This window comes from Rhyacophila brunnea, unplaced genomic scaffold (assembly GCF_057557595.1).
Source record: "Rhyacophila brunnea isolate RB1 unplaced genomic scaffold, BYU_Rbru_1.0 scaffold_2, whole genome shotgun sequence".
In the NCBI taxonomy this organism is placed as follows: Eukaryota; Metazoa; Arthropoda; class Insecta; order Trichoptera; family Rhyacophilidae; genus Rhyacophila; species Rhyacophila brunnea.
Window position 1 is genome coordinate 40,216,186 of NW_028232859.1, and position 19,507 is coordinate 40,235,692.

At 32.1% G+C, this 19,507-nt stretch overlaps 1 protein-coding gene across 1 annotated transcript in view; it reads right to left on the reverse strand.

The window, feature by feature from the left end:
• LOC147072312 (uncharacterized) overlaps positions 1-19,507 on the reverse strand; it is a 173,835-nt gene that overhangs the window by 20,469 nt on the left and 133,859 nt on the right. The window lies entirely within an intron of this gene.

Sequence of the window (19,507 nt, forward strand, 5' to 3'; positions counted from 1 at the left end):
ATATCAAATTTGAAAGAAATTCAATTAGAAAAAAATATGCTAATGTCATTGACCTTGTCCAATAAGAATGCCCACATAAATTCCTAAATTTTATGTTTTTTTCCAAATAATAATATGTATTTGAAATTGGAATGCAAACAAGATGCATAGCAAAGATTGTGTAACGTGGCGATAGTTGATTGTCCGGATTAATCTGGCAGCTGGCGAATGAGATGAATCCTCCAAAATGTCACTGTTGCCAGATCGATTTCCAATAAACCATGACCACCCTATATTCTGGTTCATTGATTTTTTTACTGGCCAGCTGTTGAACCGATTCGCCCGAGGCAAACGTGCGAGTCGGCTGTCCAGCGTATTCTTTACCTTTGACAACAAGTCTGGCGTACGAATTTTACAAGCTGCCTGCTATGGCCAAACAAAAAAAACTCGCGGAAAACACCTGTATAATTTTAGACACCATACCATATTTTGGACCATAGTCCATGCAGGAATTCTGTGTTTTTCAGGACAAACTACATAAATATTTCGACAAGCAACTAAATCATTTGATAGTATTTTTTCTGTAAATTGGTGAGTTTTTAGATGTTTTCAATCGTTTTAAAGTCGTGCATAAGTAACAAATTTCTTGTTGATCATAAATCACATTCCAATCAAATACATATCTGTTTAAAGTTGGGAAAAGTGTTTTATATAGAGTATGTTACCATAATGATTTAGATTTATGTATGTATAATTGAATCTATAAAAGGTACATTACGACACTTTAAAAAGAGTGTTATTCTGGGAAGTTGAGACTTTCAATATAAGTAGATAATTTTAACCGAATATCACAAATCAATATTTATTAAAAGTGGGTAGGTACCTAGCATCTAACAATAAAATATATAGCTACATATATGTGTTGCTAGATTTCAAAATCAGCCAAGTCCACCTTTATGTATTTTTGACTTTTTTGTGAATTACTGAAGAACTACTGCTTTCTAACATTTCTGCATTATCGAAATGTGGAACTTATTAATTTTAAATATTCTATACTCTAAATAATAATATCTTACACCTTTGTGACTGTGTACTTGAGAAAACAAAAAGCTGTTTTTCTCCTATTCATCTAATATGTACTTGGCTGATTTTGAAATCTAGCGACACATATAAACCCTGATAAGTAAAAAGACAGTGTTTGTGTTTTAGTGAAATGAGAACTCAAGTTTTGAACTACCGTTTTTTTAACTCATGTTAAATTATATGATTCTTTTGACATAATCTTTAAATATAATGTGTATATTTAAAGATTATGTCAAAATAATCCAATAATTGTAGATACTATAAGAGAAAAGGTAGTTTAAAACTTGGTTTCTCATTTCACTAAAACCAAAATAACTGTCTTTTTACTTAGCAGGACAGTATACCTATTACATTATATATTATATATAGACATAGGTAAATTGTTAGTATGTGGCTAATAAAAAGTATGTTGCTGTACCTACACGGAGTGAAGGAAATATTAATATAGGTACCGTTTTTACGAGAAATGCTTGCTAGCCCTTTGCCAAACATCATTCATTGCTCTTCATCAAAAAACATAAAACAATAAGATGTGCAATTTGAAATTCTGAAGTTGTCACTGCTCCACTATGGGTATACGTATATATAAATGTCAATGAAATATCACTATAACATAATATAATATACTATTAATTTATATTTATTAATATTATAATCTACACACAACTAATAGGAGGTAGGTACCTACCTCTAAACTCTAAAGTATATTAAGTACTTATAGTAAATAATCTGAACCTATAAGCTGCAGATTTAGAAAATAGCTAACAATGACTTCACGAAAAAATCAGTTAATAATCCCAACCACTACGATATGCTTAGGAGTAAAATTTTTTATGTAATTTTTAAAAAATATCTACTTTTATTTAATTGACCGTTGTTTATAGTTATATTAATATATGCGTATAATTTAAAAACTACCCTCGAGCTTACGTCATTTAAATTCATATATATATATATAATATTATTAGTATACAAAAATATCTGGAAGACTAAAATCTTTTGGTTTATATTGCTACTAAATAGGTATAATATCACCGATGAGCTTTTGAATGCAATGAAAAGCTCGTAAGTTTGCAAAAGCTGCATCCAGCAGGCTGCAAATAAAATTCATCCCGTCAGCCTTGGATGTTCGCTCGCCTCGCGCGATAAGGATGTAAAAATATTCAAGCCTCGCTGGCAGAACACAACGACCTGCCGACTGCCATTTTAATAATAAATGCTGAATTATAATCCGCGGCCGCCATAAACTTATAACGACTGAGAATTTGAGCTTTATATCCAATGGTATTATTTATTGCGCATTTTCTATAGAGTAGGTAAATAACAATGAAGCTATTTATAGAAACTGAATAGAGTTTTCATTGGAATTTTATGGGGAACTTGATAATCAAAAATATCGACAGAAATATAATTTTTAGATAGGTAAGTGATAATCGTTGGTGATTCTGCAATATCTGATCTCATGTGTTCAGGGAATAACTAAAACTGCAAAGTAAAAAAGAGATCAATATATGTCAATTTCAACACATTTTTACGATGAATATTGTTTTATTCTTTGAATGCAAATAAGTAAATAGTCGTGTATATAGAGGACACGAAAGATTTTCAGGATTGTCGACAGAATAGTAAATTATGATATTATGTTTATAGGATGGATTGATTTTATTATTTTTTCATCAAACCCAGTAGTAATTATTATAAAATGACCAAAGAAAAAAAAATAGCTAATGCCATCGCCATGAAGAATCACCGATATAAGTATTGAAAAACACGCTTAATGTGAATTTGACTTTATGTAAAAATATATAAAAATTCAAATATCCACACAAATTAAATTTGAATACCTATTATAAATTCATCATCCAATTATCTTAGTAATTGGGTGGGTAGGTCTTAATTACTAAAACAAATGTGTGTCCGATTAAGTATAAAATCATTTATTCAAAGTGCATTTCAAAAGTTTATTTTATTCCGGCAATTTATTCTTACCTACATACTAATTTCTGAATTAAATTTTAGTATAATTATATATTAGATACCAATGTCTACTGTATACTTATGCAAATATAAACCCAGGTCAAATTATAAAAAATCAGCATTCGATTCGAGTATTAATGACAATTGCATTTAAAACTTAATATATTATTTTAATCTATATACCTAACAGAGTTATTTAATTAGAAATTTGGATTAGATGTTAAGCATATAGGTATTTAATTAATATTAACCACAATGATTTCACTTTATAATATGCTCCATATTAATGTAGTGCATTCGTTGAATGACAATCGACTTAATAAAATGACTACGCTTGTTACTGAGGAAAAATACGTCAATTAAATTAACACGAAAGTGGAACACAATTGCAATTATTGACGAGTTTATTGTCGTCGGAATTTTTCCGGAAATATTAATTATTATTGTCGAGTAGTCGTTTAAAAGTCCACTGCACCCGCGCCAAGGTCGTTCGTTATAAAAGCTCGCGACTCGCAATTGCAACACTGCCCATGCAAAAACTTTCAACGTGACGACGAAGAAAGGCATTTCTATCTGATACTCGTGACCATAGGCACAATAGTAATGGGCGTGTACGATCGGTCACAAAGACATTTTAAATTAATTAATCAGGAAAATGAGCATATAAGCAGGAAACCATTAAATTTTCACGTTTATTTTTCACTGCACCAGGAATGTTGTTTACGGTAAAGTTTATTAAAAAATACGTCGCGTGTTTTGTAGTGTGAAGGTATAAATTTGTTCAGTAAAGATTTGGCACAGGGGAAAGTAAAAGCACACGTTAATCACCTATTGTCGAACTGATGGCCATTTTCCGTCGAAAATAAACGATGTGGGGTTCCATTTGACGGGCGTCGATCGAGGATCGTCGCCGTCCGCCCGAGGTGACGCGAGAGTCACTTGTGAAACCGCATTCGCGAGGCTCCGCCGGCAATATCGCACCGCACTCGGGTATATTTGTCCCTTTTCGTCCGCGCGGAGGAAAACGACACACAAAGGCGAAAGAAAGGTCCGGAGGAGAGATCACTGACAAAGGAAGCGGAGCGAGTGGGCGGCCGGGAGTGCGGCCGGGAGTGCGGCCGGCCGATGCCAGATGGCGGTAGGCGGCGGGTCAGGCTGGGGATCCAGCCGGACGGGCGTTCGCGAGCGGCGTCCTGCGCGTCCGGCCTGGTCTCCGCGGACCGACGCTACCGAATTCCATCGGAGACGCGCAACACTAGCAGACTGCGGACCGGTCACCGGCGCGGCGAGATCAGGCTTCGCGCGGCGAGGACGAGGGTACGGGGAGTGCGCGAGCGCAGATTCGCAGCGAGTGAACGCCCTTGGCCGCGAACCCTCCCCCGCGCGCTCCGCAACCCGTTGATCCCTCCCTCCCTCTCGTGCATCCGCAGCATCTTTGTGTTTCCGTTATTAATCTATCGATTTGTGAGCACATCGCTCTGCCAGACTCCTCGGAAAGACTTTGCAGCAGAACAATTCGGTATTTACTTCAAAGTACCAGTTGACGCCCAATCATCGAATCATAAACGAAGTTTACCAAAAGCATCATCCCCATCCACTTTACGCACAATAAAGGTTACAATTTTTAATAACGACATTAATCCATCATTGATAGATCATTAGGTATTATTATAATTTTAAGGCGTCTAACTGAAAACAAATCGTACCTACCTACCACTTACAGAAATAAAAAAAACCTGCATATAGTGGAAATATTATCAATCATCATGTGGAAATGGCCATCAATACTAGTTTTCTCCCTACGTTTATCGCATAAATAACAACAGATAAAATTAAAATAATACACACATGGATTTTTAATGACTGGAGGGTTAATAGGTACATGTGCATCACAGTAAAACTATCTCGACGGCGTATAAGCTGTCGCCGTCAAAAAGGAAAATCTAGTACTTAAAGATTTTCAATGACAATATTAATTAAAGATGTCCATTCCATCGGTAATTACTTTAAATTTATTTTACTACCGCGATAAAAACTTCATTTTCCGACGTCCAATACATCTTCGAGTGAGCGATAGGTCTTCTAAATTATCATGTAGTAATTTTCTGTTATTAAAATTGATCGATCTATTCCTCTGGACAGCGTAACAAAGCTCTCTGGTAGGCATTTAATACACACTGGCTGGTTTTAATATTGACAGAAGCGTATCTAGGAAGTGTCAGTTAATTTGATCTAAATTATCCAGGCGCCGTCTACACATCCGATACGGGCATTGACAATTAGAAAGTACTACCAAAGTTATAAGGAGCTTTTTTCAGTTAACCCAATGCTTACGGGCCGCACAAAATTGTGTTTTTGCTAATTACTTTTCAAATGCAAATTAACACGTTAATTACAAAATTAATTAAAAGGGCCCGTAAGTTAAAATATCCCTAATGAACCACTTTTATTCAACGAATAATGCAGCAGCGAATGTAACATTCCAAATATTTAACATACATAATTTGAAAACATCTCTTGCATATTGAATCATATAAACTTGACTAGCTTAAACGATCAAAAAAATTTGTACTTGATAGAAATACTGAATAATGAAATGTCATTTCAAATAATTTAGTTGCTAGGACCCCCTAGCAACCAATAATGGTATCGAAATAATTTTTCACACAAAACAGAATTAACTAAAAATGAATTCAATTCTACTTAAATTTGGCTAAAAGTATTAAAAAAATGCATTGACATCGTGTTCTGATATATTCTAAAAGTTTCAAATATCTAGCTAGTCGGGAAGTTAGTTAAAAATCGATTGCAAGATTTGTACCGGACAATTAAGAATACTACCTAAGAAAAACGTTGCAAAAATACGACACCCGACGAGACTTGAATCTGTAACCACTAGATTTGCGCCAGTGTACTTTTCCAGTTGAGCTACTGGCATCCTAATTAATTACGATAATTTTAATCAGTAGAACTACCAGTTAATTCGCGTGAATCCAACGGTTACAGGTTCATGTCCCATCGGGTGTCGTATTTTCTTTCTAAAATGGATTCTAGTAGGTATATGCATTAGATGTTTTCATGTTGAAATATTCTTAACAAATCTAGGTACTACCTGTAATTATTGTTACTAGTGAGACTCATTTAAATTAAATCAACGAAATCTCGTGTAATATAAAATATAAATAATACAAAAACTAAAACGAATGCATACCAATATTTAAAGATTTAGACAATAATAATAATTAATACTATCTATTAACAGTACCAGTACATACACCATAGAATTTAAATTCTAATTCATGGTTACTGTGTACTATTTGATTGGAATCGGTTTTAGCAATATGTGTTTTAATCATGGCCCCCACAAAGGGGGGGCTGACAGGGCTCTAGCCTGGGGGGCCGGGTTCAGGAAGGGCCCGGCGTGGTGAGTCGACCAGATAAGTGATTAAATACACATCACAAATTCTCACAAAGTCGCCTGCGCGCTATTTTCCTTCACTATTGTTATTATTTCAAATTATGTATTTGTACGATACAATTTTTATTTGTGTATCGATACTCGACAACTCCATAATTCAAATGGATGTATTAAAATATTTAAAAAGTAAAACACTAAAAATATACACATTAATAATTAAATTATTCTACCGCGTACACCATTTGGAAAACGCTACTGTGGAACGTTACACTGCCTTTATCCTTAGCGATAGATAGGGGGGCCCGCTTCAGGATGTGGGGGCCATGGTTTTAATAATACGTCAAATAGGTCAGTTCAATACTGACCAAGTTTAAGAAATTTCCAATAATATAATAGATAGGTACCTAATACTATCAAGTACGGAGGCAATTCATTTGTACCTAGTTATTATTAAAGTCACTATTACGTTAATTTTATTAATGTGATGTAGGTATTAGTAAGAGACTAGGCATAATATCTGTCAGTGATATAAGTAAATATTATATTATGGATAAATTCAAACAGAACCTAAAGGTCGTCAAAACCGATTCCTATGGAATAACTAGTAACTTTATACCTAAATACTTATCTTAGAAACATAATAAAAAAGCATGGATTTTATGGGGTTATATAATACACATATTTAACTTACTGGACGACCGCTCTAACAACAGAGCCAACGAACTAAATCCAACGGAATAGTGCCTACACAACGTTATCAATTATAATTCAGTAAATTTAAAATGTTCTTCATTTCGTCATATTGCCAAATAGCGAGGTTCTAATAGTATCTAAATATGACTTAAGAAATAAATTCATGAATATTCATGACAATTTTACAGCTTACTTATATACTTCTACACTGTTGGTACCGGTTTAGTTGAGTTTCATTTTGATATCTCAACAGGTTTTATTGTTAAGTAAAAAAAAAAATAGGTACATAAAGGAGTGCGCGTCTACATCCAACCATTGTCGATCGCGTGAGCTCACTCAAGCTCTCAGTTAAGTACATAATATAATACTTCCTTTATGTATCTAAACTAAACTAAAGGCGCTTACTGGACATTCATAGAAATGGAACTGCTGGGTAGAGAGACGCGAACCTAGTTCCAAATTTTGTATACCTAGATATTATAGGTACATGATCACATTGATTTGAAAAAAAAATGAACCGATATTTTGTATATTATAATATGTACCTATACTTTTCTTTTCTGTATGTCATGCGGACAAAGTCGAGGATTATCGCATTTAATATTATTCATTCGATAAATAGGTGCATTATTTTTTATTGTATTAATAAAGCAATGGTAATGAATTCTCTGACCACAGTTCATTTGACAAGTTTTTATACATAAAAGAATCAATAAACAATAATATTGGAATTTATATTGCCTGTTAAAATTAAATAAAATTTAAATAATTATATGCAATATATTAAGTATAACAAATTTTCAACGCTGCATGTGGCAAATATCTAATATGATAATTATTATGATACGGTATACCTACTTGGAATGCATAACATAGGTAGGTACATACATGGAAGCCATATTTTTCTGATGCAGCTCTGCACCTATGTTTGCGTTGGGACTGCTCTTGATATCCGACACCTATTAGAGACACCTTGAAATTGTAATCTATTTACCTGGAACCCTGTATTAGCGTATAACTGCTCGGTAATGGCACTATTTCCCTCGGAACGCTCGCAACGAACACAGCCGTGTAATTATTTATTAGTTCAGGTGTTCAATAGCATTAAATATTGCAAAATATTACATTTCGATACTTAGAAATGTGGCCGAGAGTCTTTTAATGATTGATTGGCCGTGATTAATTTAAATCGAAGTGCTTTGAAGATCCATTGCTATTTTTGTGTATTTAAAAAAATATGTACTCTTTGTAAAATAAATACTTTTAGGCATGTCTGTCAAATTTATAAATAAATTTATGAGACAAACTAATAAAACTTCTAACGTATCTAAATTAGAATCAGATACGTACTAAAGACTGTCCCGTCAAACTGTCTTGAATGAGAAGTAGCTCAGTGTAATATTAAATGGGATACAATAAAATTATAAAATTTAAAACTGAAGACAGGACAGAATAGCATGTAGATTTCCATTTTCCACACGCCACATCTTAACACCTATCATGCCGGCATATACCATGGTATAATGAACGTTAGGCGCACTTTAAAACAGTATTTCACAAGATCTTGGTATTCCTCCACTAGAGTGTGTGATTCTGGTGTAATCTATTATGTTCAAGTTTTAATTACTCGTATTAGAAGAGCAAAAAATTTACAACCACGAACTGGAGACAAATACGTTAGGTAGGGTATATCTCAAGAATGTACAATACAGTTTCTTTTATTTTCCCTTCTTCTTCACTTATTTGGCGAAAAATAGTCTTGCTGGCGCATTTTTGGGATTCTAAATACAACATTGTAAAATCTAAATAATCTAGTCTAGCTAGGCTCATTCGTCATAACGCCGCCCCCTTTGGCTTACAGCCCGATGCATGATATGCCACAAATCCTTATTTACCTGTTGATCGGCTTAATAGCGAATGTCATAAAAAATGTAGGCTGTCATTTCACGAAATCCATAATGGTAGACGTCGTGAAGTGACAGCAATAGTTTGGGATTCAACGATTTTGTAGATTTCTCAGAATGATCATAATAAAAGTGTTGCCACTTGATTACTTAATAGTGATATTGACTGGCAATACTTTGTCCAATATTCAATTGTAATCAATTAAAATACTAATAAAGTAGTCAATGAAATATTTAAATATATATTATTAACTTCAATTTATATTGTGCCGTGTTTTATATTATTTTTAGCATTCTTTACAATTAAAAAAAAATATTTTTGGGAAACACATTTTTTTTAAATGCTTATAATTCTAATAACGTCATTAATTTAGACTTTAACAACTAAGTGCTCAGCCATAGTGGTTTGGCGGGCGCGGCGCGGCGGCGTCTTGCAAAACTCAAACGTATAACCGTGTGTGAAATGTTCGTAGACAGTGTCTTTTTTGGGGCATAATACACACGGTTATACGTTTGAGTTTCGCAAGACGCCGCCGCGCCGCGCCCGCCAAACCACTACGGCCGAGCACTTAGTGTCATTGTATTTTCGTATATGGATGTAATATTGGTGTTATTTCGATTTCATGTGATTTGACGTTCTATCCTCGATATGTAGGTACTACCTATTACAATAATTTCACAATGAAATTAATAAGAATCGCATTCTCATAGCAATAATTAGATTAAATTACGGACGCCATACCTACCTTTCATCGATATACGCAGTGTTTACATTTGCGTATATAAGTAGTTGGAATAAGTGATAGGTGAGTGCCGACACACGCAAAATAAGTAGCTGATACAAATATAATTATTGTTTACACTAAGTGAATATGGTGTCATACATAAATATGACGATATTAGTGTCAAATGTAAACGTACCATAGTAAGATTCGAATTAATATTTTTTCTTACAACTTTACTTAGTTATGTTATAATAATTTGGATATAATACAATATCTACCAAAATAAACCTACCTAGATAATAACATCCGGTAATAAGGAAAGATTAATTAATACCTCATTATTATAATGTTTCATATTTTATCAGACTTATCAGATTAAAATCATCACAAATGGTAACTTATTGTAAAAACAATATTCTCTATAGAATAAAACATGTTTAACGACATTGTAACAATTTTCTCACCGATGTTTTTCAATTTGTCACGTCCTTTTTAGTTAAAATAAAATTTATGTAGTAGCCTACGCAGGAAATTTTATTCGTGGAATATTTATCATATATTAATATTTATTTATCTTCATTACGTAGAATTAAGATGTTATCAAACTAATATTTTTTCGTAACGCTAGAGCAGGGGTGAGGAACCTTTCATCTTAGAAGACTTATTAAGTATTTTAATTAACTATTATGACTTATAATAAACTAAGTTTTAGTGTCGCAGTTTTGGAGGTCGCAGTATCTCACCGCTTCGCCAGAATGAAAATCTGTTAATTGGTAATTTAAATAATTACAAGATAAAAAGAACTTTTTATATACCACGTTTTTAAATTTTATGTTGAATCATATAAACTTGACAATTCTATGTATTAATAATTAAGGACAAATAAGGCAATTGTCAACAAATCCTTTTTTTCTATTTTGCAACAAACAAACAAAATATAGAATACTGAAATGTCATTTTGATTTCCGTAGTAACGCACGTATATATTAATAATTTAGTTGCTATGACCACCCCCTTAGCAAACAATAATGGTGTATTGGATTACGAATTTCTTCCGAAATAACTTTTCATACAAAACAGAATTAACTGAAAATGAATTCAATTCTACTTAAAGATGGCTAAAAGTATTAAAATAATGCATTGGCATCGTGTTCTGATATATTCTAAAAGTTTCAAATGTCTAGCTAGTCAGGAAGTTAGTTAAAAATCGATTGCAAGATTTTTACTGGATAAACAGCCACCGGACAAACAAGAATACGAGCTAAGAAAAACGTGGTAAAATAGTTGATATTTACAAAGAAAAAATCCCCAAAATATTATTACGAATCACCACGTCGTGAATTTCAGTTACTTCCCCTTCGTCTGGTGAATTCTTATGTTTTTTTCATTGTGTGTTTTGAATCTGAGCACCAACATTAAAATTGAAGTAGACTGAACGGCTAACAATCATTTCCCATTAAAAAAACCTGTTAATAAATCTATTCGAGAGGTGTCAAAATCTAAATAAAATTAAGTCAATAATTAACTATTTTTTTTAATCAACGAATATATTCAAAAAAGATTTTTTCTATTGGTTATAATATATTTTATCAGGAGTGTTTTCAAAATTTAATACCGAGAAGAAAGGTGCAAAGTACCAAAAATACAAAAAAAAACATATTTTACGTGGAATGGGTGCCAAATACCTACTACCATGGGCGCGAAACCCGAGAGATGCAGGTTCGATCCTGCTGGGTGTTTTACTTTTTTCAAAAAAGATTTTTTCTATTGGTCATAATAAGTATACTTTCTCAAAGTGTTTTCAAAATTATGTTTGTTCAAAATTAAGTCAATTAAAAAAACATGAATATGTGTTCATCGAAATATTTTCTTAATAATAAACAATTCTTTAGTATCGTTTCTTTACTTTCGATATTATAATAGAATTATTTTAATTTCAATATGTATTGTAAATTTATTAAGACTATTTATACATGCCTAAATAGTCCTTTTTTGTTATCATATATTATAAGGAAAGAGCAATCAATTAGGAGTTAGCGTTCAATCACCACGGCATACTCTATTTTCACCCTTCCTAACAATTAATGTTAATATAAATTATTAAGATATTTCCATGTATGTGTGCTTGTGATATGGTGGTTCATACAGTGAAGATTGTATTTATTTATGTTCGCTTAAATGTAAATTAGAAAAATATCAAGTTCACAGAAAAAAAAACAATAAGTGACTTAATAATTAATGTACAACAGACTAAATAAAAAAAAACATCCTTACCTACATACTTGTAAATGATATTCCCAACGTTCCCAACACCTAAGTATATGCTACTTACCTAGTGTGTATTTCACAGTTTACAATTTATTGATGACATACAATTTTACCGAGAGGTACACCAAACAAACCTTTTCGACAAAAATCGACAGATAAAATTTTACCCGAAACGCTATTCGGGTTATATATATGTCACTCTACCACCACTCAACTGGTGGCTTTATTGAATTTGGCAACATTTAAAAAATAAGACGTGATCATTTTAACATTTTTTTTTAAAAATAATTACCGATGTCAATTTTTAATAGTAATTAGGTATATTAATTGTTTAAACTGAATAACATCAGGTACCTACTGCTGACAATAATAGTGCCATACTTTGATGAATTGTTAATAAGTGCAAATATTTGACAAAAAAAAAAACATTAAATGTTAATAAGACAAACCAATAGTACAATACAATTGAAAGGGTTATCGCAAGACAACGATATGCCACATAATTATGAATTTGTTTATTTTTAATAAAACCAATTCCCAGGGCACACATTCACATTTTACTAAAATTTACTCAGATGTCTCAATATGATTGATGAAATTAAAATTTTGCTCTAAAAATGGTTATAACATGATATGCCACAACAGTCAAAATTAACACCGGTCAGTCGACTATCCACGCCTTCTTGCTCCAAACAAAATAATTATTTGTACGATATATCAAACATTTTAAATGAGGATAGTGATTTTTCCTGTTACAATACTGATTTTGATCAAGAATATGTGAACAACAAACAAGAACATTAAATTGCTCATCTTCAAACTACGTTTCTGTGGCAAATCATTGTCTTGCAATAACCCCTTTCATGGCCCCCACAAGGGGGCGGCTGACAGGGCTCTAGCCTGGGGGCCCGGGCTCAGAAGGGATCCGGCGAAACTAGTCGACCAGATAAGTGAGATAAACACTCATCACAAATATGGTTAAAAAAAGTCGCCTGCGGAGCTATTTTCCTTCAATAATATTATTGTTTATGTGGTTGTACGACAAAATTTTTAATTATGTAAAATGGATGTATTAAAAAATACAAAAACACACTAAATAGTAAATATACTGCCTTTATCTTTAATGATGGGTAAGGGGGTCCGCCAAAAATCCTATCCTGGGGGCCCGCTTCAGGATGTGGGGGCCATGACCCCTTCAATTTATGTAATTGGGTTTATATCAGTAATACCCATCACAGATTATGACGTATATCATCGAAAAATAACAATGCATGAGCAAGTGACTATCGTATAAAAATATGCTAAAATGGTATAATAATAATTCGATAAGCAGTGATACTCCGAAAGTGAACGGGAGAGGGTGGAGTGGCGGTACCTCTTTGCCAAGACAGTAAGTTTGCAAACGTTTTGGAGGTAAGGGTCATTATAACACGACATTTGGCAGCGCTGCCTAAGTTTATTCAATCAGTTGACGTAATAAAAGATGCAAAAATTATAGAAATTAACAGATTGCGACAAAAGTCTGAATCGTGGATGAAGGGGTGGTAAAAAAGAAAATCAATGTATTCTACATTAAACATATAAAGGGTTCTAGCTCCCTGGAGGAATAAGGATGGAGCATTATGGTGGAGGGAAAAATCACGTGTCCAGTTACGTACATTTTTGTAAACAACAAATTAATGTAGGCACGATGAAATATGTTACGAAATTTCAATATCGAAATTGGTTAAAACTAAAATAATACTATCGTGGCTCCCTGATGTCTTCATTTCGTGATAGCAGATAACCAAGCACATCGTTTATTTATAATTATTTTTCTAACAGAACACAGCCGTATTATTTTTAGCGGAATGCTCGAGTCATGCGGTATTTCTCTGCGAGACTCATTTATCTTTAATATTTTTATTAATGATTTCATGAATGTTAGATAAACAAATTTTTACGACATAATTGTCGATGTAAAAAAAGCCTTCAACAACCTTTTTATGTCCCGGACGAACCCCAGTCATACATAGTTAGTTGTAGGCAGGTAGGTAAGTATCTGAGATATAATACGTAAGAGCCTGTTAATCTCAACAAACAATCATCATCCGAAAACCTGTTTAATTCGATCATACTAATCAAAATCCGAATAAATCCATCCGTTCGCACGCTTTGAAAAATTATACTCAGTTTTTAACTTCAAGAAAAGTTCGATTGTTATGCGGGATGCGATCAGAAATATAAAACCAAACATCCAATACAATTAATAATGATAATGTGTATTTACACAATGAAGCAACATGATACTAAATATAAGTATATTAAATGAAAACTACCATGAATATTTCAAGTTAAATGATCAATAACATAATATATTATTCCATGTTCATTGGAGAGGTTTGGATTAAGGAGGATATCGGTTACTGCCAAAAGTTGGTAAGTCAATAATTTAGAAATTTAAACAACGGATTATATCAGAGGGGGACAAACTTTTTGGATGGAGGGCCAAATTCAAGAATTCAAAATGAGCAGCGGGCCGCAAATAAAATACCAGTTTTAGATATACACTATTTATTATCACGAAAAATAAAAATTACAAAAAAATTAATGATAAGAATGAAACTGTTGTACATTTTTTTAACATTTTTTAAATTCAGGTGTCAATTTTGTAGTTGATATTCTCAAAACTGCTTGTAAACGGGCATCGGAGATATTTTATCGTAAAGAATTTTTATTGAGGTTCATGATCGAAAATGTTTGTTCACATATATAGGTTGATCCAAAAATAACGAACATTTTTCTTGCATAATCTTTAAGTTGGTCGAATTTGTCTGAATTAAGTGCATTGTAAAATTTGGATATTTCTTCACGACGATGCAATTATCTTAAATCAGTGTCACCCTGCAGATTAATAATCTCAAGTTGTAGCTCTGTCGGTACACTATCAATATCTATTGAAAATGGATCGCGTACTATTGCTAAACAAATTTTAATCTATTGTCAATATTTTTTAAAAATTTATAAAAAAGTTGTTCGTAATCAGAAGTACAATAATTAATAATGGCGGGCCGCAAAAAAATACCCAGCGGGCCACATGCAGTTTGCCCCCCCCCCTGGATTATATGTATATGTATATATACATATGTATGCTAGAAAATTCAAGGTCACCCAATAAATAGAACATGCACGTAAAGCACAAAAATAGCATTATGCCTGATAGTAGAGGTAATGTCAAACTTTCAAATCGCAATTAGGTACTCCATAACATGATTTCGAGACTTACCAACTTTTGGAAGTAACCTCACGTATTTTTACTGTTACGTGCTAATCTGATTTCTTATAACTAATCAATGAATCAATCTGTAGATATCTAAAAGCAATGAGAAGAAAAGTATTATTTATTTTTAATTCCAAAATATTAAATCTTAAAAATAAATTTGATAAGTTGCCTTAAAGTGTAAAAGACATTTTTGTATAATTTATAGTTGTGGTGCAAATTGTAATTATACAATAAAAATAATGAGTTCATTGGAAAACAAAAATGTGTTAAACTTGAAATCATTTTTACGTATACATATCAACCTCTGGTATTATAACAATACGAATCCGCTGATTCGAACTGGTTTAACTGAAATATTATAATTATACAAAAAAAAATGATTAAGTACAATATTGAACATAGCTCTTGGCGACCAAAATAGCTACTTACTTAATAAAATAAATAATATATTTTGTGTACCTTAATGTTATAATGTTATTAAATTTTGTAGATATTCGTTCATAATATATTATTATATACATCATGACGTATTTTATCTTATGAAATAATAATTCAGGATAAATAATATATTTCCTAGGAATTTTGAAACGTTTGAAAAATCCTCAAAATTTATACTCATATACGCAATATTAGAATTTATTATTAGGTGTGATATTAGGAAAAAAATGGTGCAAAATGACTATACCAATTTTTATTTACATCTGGTCAATTTCGAAGTATAATTAATAATGTAGGTATATGGTTGGTGTATTATTATTGTTTATTGACATGTCAAATCACTATCGGCGCAGTTTATTTGGGTAGCGAAGTGCATCTGTACACGTTTAACTCATATTAAACAAGTAAATGGTTGATAAGATAGTATTATTTATATAATATAAATGGCAAATATTGTCTTTGAGTGTCTAAATTCCTCTACACTTTCTCATAGTTTCTTTATCAGGACATGTGAATAAAAATAAGCAGCCGCATTTTTTCATATATTTCATACGGTGGAAATAAAGCCAAGAAAGAAGCATTTACCTTAATGTATTTTAGTTATATCTTCAGTTCTTTCTAATAATTCGCCACACATATTTTGGCATGTTACGTCATCGTATACCTCGAGAAAAAATCATTCCGTTCACATTCATTCGACGTAGTTCGCGAATTTTGAATGTAGTTATGTAGAAAGTAAACAGTCCACACAATACACAATTAGATCAATAGGCGCTTTTATGTTATATGTGATTATTTCAAACTACACAATCTAAATATTTCAGTGTGAATAACTTTTCAGGAGATAAAATGGGATTCGTATATTATTTTATCGTTTTTTGTGTATTATTATACTGTGACTATTTCCTGAAAATCGAAGGTGGTATTTTCTGCGATCCATGACAAGTTCGTTAGCATTATTATCGTTCTATATAAAATATTATAGATTATATTTAGTACGATAACTCATATTTTCCGGTATTATCAGTGACGTCCCGTGGGGGTTAGGCAGATTGAGCGTCGCTTGGGGGCGGCAGTTACTCGAAGGGCGGCAAATCGAGGAGAATAATTAGGTATATTTAGAAATAGCTACCTAAACTTAGTAATAACGGAAAAATTTTAAAATAAATAAATTTGGAAACATTAAAAAAATCACCTCACTGGTTCGAAACAAAATGTATAAATTGACTGTTTTTTTTGTCGGGTTCGCGATGTCTAGCTTACTTCCGTTGTACTTGGACGTCACGTCCTTGATGACCAGCAATTACACATGTAGATTTAATAATAATTATAGGTAGTACATACTTACCTAATTAAAAATTTATCCAAATATTTTTGCCAGTCACTCATGAGTTTTGGAAGTTTTCAGGTGTATTTTTAAATGTATTTGAAACCGTGGGCTTATTGTCTATGGAAGCAAAGATGGCATTTAAATTAGATTTAGTGGTGTATATTTTGTTAGTAATGTATCCATACAAAACATTTCTTAGATATTTTAGTCATGAAAGGATGATAAAAAATACTGTATAAACAAATGGGGCGACATTTTGGCGCTGCCTAGGGGCGGAATTTCGTCTAGGGACGTCACTGGGTATTATGGACTGGCTACATCCAATTTATGTTTAACACCTATAAATACTTCCGGTTTATTTTTGACATACCCATATTTTAGGATTATATTGGAGGCATCATTATTAAAACAATCATTGGCAGGGTCAAAATGAAAACTGAGTATTTTCAAGTAAATTCGTTAGGATGACATGCAAGGCCTAGCGGAAGCCTTTGCTAGAATATTATAATTAATTGTCTTTACTGTCAATCCTTTGTGAAAAGCCATTTTATTTAAATAAACATCATAATTTATCAGTACTTTATCCCGTTTAATATGTTCTATCCGACAAAACGGGCATTGTTTTAATTAAAGAAACAAATTGTAACGGGAAGAGGTGAGAGGTAATAAGAAAAATAATGTGTAGTTTATTTATAATATCAGGTAGAGGTGAATTTAATATTTAAGACGGTCAATAACATCAACATAATTTTTGTTATCCGATAGAATTTGCTTTATATGGCTACCCATTGGCCGATATAAATAGTCAGTATTATTAGTTATTTTAATTAAATTTTATTGTATATAATCTTTTAGTTTAAACTATTATTTTTGAGCACAAAAAGCTACACAAAACAGTCTTATAAATTTATACTGAGTCTAATACAATAACTACCCAATAATAATTACTCTGCGATAAGTTATAAAATTATTATGTTCGGGTAAAAAGCACATTTAAATATTTTTATGATACATATTGATAATTTTATTATCGCACAATTTAATTGCTGCAATCAATTCCGAACACTTTGATTCCCATATCATATTACTTAAACATGGTGATAAGATTACTATTAAAATTTCCAAGTATTATATTGATTTTAATTCATAAATTTGACTTAATAACTCACAGTTTAACTTATAAACAAATATAACATGTTAATAGGTACCTAATAAATAAGGATAGTTTTTTTCTTGTACGGTTTTATATTTCCAATCAATCTATGCATACCAGTTCATCCACGTGGAAACACAAGTTCATATTCACCGAGCAATGAACTGAATTATTATTCTCTATCGAGATTTGCTCGACATAATTATGGTATAACTAGGATTACAATTTTACGATTATTTTTATGCAGCGTACATGCATCGAATTAAAAATAACAATGATCCCATAAAGTGATTAGACTATAGAAGTAGGTGCCTACAAAATACAAATAGATAAAATTGGTATCTTATCGCAGTTTACTTAGCTTATTATGAGAAAATTACACATATATATTATAATATATATAAATACGGCCTTCACAATGTCATCTGTAACAGTCGTTGGGATATGGAATTTCATTATTATTATGTATATTTTCGAACTGTTACACAGATGTTGGAGCGGACTCTTTTTTGAGTTGCTCCACTCCGGGACCTAATACTTGCTACAGCTTCACTCCAGGGTCTGCTCCGCTCCGGGTAAAAAGTTTTAATATGACGTATTATAATGTTTACAAATATTACAAAAATAAGTAGTTTCGAAATAAGGTATAATATTTGTCCTTTTCATTATTAATAATTATTCTATTTAACAAGCCGACAGCAAATCGTCTTTCACTATTTCCTCTTCTGTCAAACAAGTGAGGTTATTTATCATATATATTTATAAATAATTCCAGCATCGCAAAGTGTTAAATATAGGACGAAAATTTTAAAATAAAAAAAACATCCCGAGCAGTGGAGCACTACAATTTTTCGGTTCTCCGGGTAAAACGTCATTGTTCCACTGCTTCGTGCTTTTTTCTGCTCCGAGCTCCGCTCCAACGCCCTGCTATTAAACGTATATAAAATGTATTTTTTGTGGACGTTTGGTGAGTAAACACAATTATGTTTAGTTAAGATAACCAGAAAACACAAAAATATTATTAATCTGTTCTGTGGTTATAAGTTTTAATAATAGTTAAATAACTGATTTCATCAGCATTTTCAACTGATTCAATTAATGTTGTGTTCACAGGTATACGAAATAAAAATATGAAAAATGTAATTGTTCAATAAACACAGTATTTTAAGGATATTTATCTCTATATATAAAAATGCATATTTGTTTGTCTGTCCCGTATGCGTTCCTATACCATTCATCCGATTGCGATGAAACTTTGGTGAGTTATTGTGTGCATA